This window comes from Colobus angolensis, unplaced genomic scaffold (genome assembly GCF_000951035.1).
Source record: "Colobus angolensis palliatus isolate OR3802 unplaced genomic scaffold, Cang.pa_1.0 Scaffold89, whole genome shotgun sequence".
In the NCBI taxonomy this organism is placed as follows: domain Eukaryota; kingdom Metazoa; phylum Chordata; class Mammalia; order Primates; family Cercopithecidae; genus Colobus; species Colobus angolensis.
In genome coordinates, this window is record NW_012122820.1 from 1367660 (window position 1) to 1368985 (window position 1326).

Consider the following 1326-nt stretch of genomic DNA (forward strand, 5'->3'; position numbering starts at 1 on the left):
CGATTCTCATGCCTCAGCCTCCCGAGTAACTGGGATTACAGGCATGCGCCTCCACGCCTGGCTAATTTTGTATTTTTAGTAGGAGATGGGCTTCACCATGTCGGTCAGGCTGGTCTTGAACTCATGACCTCAAGTGATCTGCCCTCCTCGGCCTCCCAAAGTGCTGGGATTACAGGCGTGAGCCACAGCGCCCGGCCAAAATTTTCCAGCTTTTTATTTTGAGAAACTTTTTAGACTTATGGAAGAGCTGCAGATGTTCGCCCATGTGCCCTTCTGTCCGCTTGCTCTGACAGTAAGACCCTCGGAAACCTCAGTTCCACTCGCTGGCGTCACATGGCCCTGGCGACTCATCCACGGGCTGTGTGTTCAGCTTGGGCCAATCTCCTGCACCCGTCGCCTCTCTGTGGCATGAGCCGCCCAGGATCCCACGTGGCATCCTGCTGCTGTCCTGGGCCTTGGGCTCCACGAGTCCTTGTCTTTCGTGGCCTGCAGATTTTTGGGTTTTCTTGACGTCTTCTCACGGTTAGATGTGCGGTTCCATATTTGGGGCAAGAAAACCTTGGTGGTGACGGAGCCTTCTCCCGGCGTCAGGTCAGGGAGGACAGGAAGTTGCTGTGTCTCCTGTCTGGTGACTTGGTGACTCTGGCCCCTTGGTGAAGGCAGCGTCCAGTTTCTCCAGAGTGAAGTTATGCCTTCCCCCTTTGTAATCAGCAAACGTCTTGTGGGGAAATCACTGGAGAGGACACGTGTCTCTCCCTGAGTTTCCTGGCAGGTCCTGCTTCCTCTTTCGACATCCTTTGGTTTCATCCATACCCCAGGGCTGACCCTGTTTGGTCTCATCCATGCCTGCGGGGCTCTTCCTGCCCGTTTTGGGACTTGTCTACCTGATGTGTTCCTTCTGTCTGAGAGCCTCTGGCCTGGGGCTGGCGGCCTCCTGGGAGCATCCAGGCCACTGCTCCTCCGCCCCTGCCGCCACTCAGCCTGGCAACCTTTGACCTTCGACCTTCATCATTGATCTTCATCTGTAAACATTCTCAGGCCTGACTTGTAGAAGTTTTTGTCCAGAGAGGACTTGTTTCTCTGCCCACAGCTGGGTCCCCTGCAGGCCCCCACATCAGCCTGGCCACCCCAGGCTCCCCTCTCTTCCTGTTGAGGGGGTGGTCCTGGGAGCCCCCCTCCGTCTCAAGAGTGCCAAGACCCCTTTGCAGCCGCTGCCATCCAGGGTCCAGTTGTTGAGCTGGGGCTTCTGTGGAGCCGCTCTCCGGGGCAGGAGGCCCTGTGAGGTTTCGCTTCCGCTGTCCTGTTTTTTTGTTTTTTTTTTTTTTT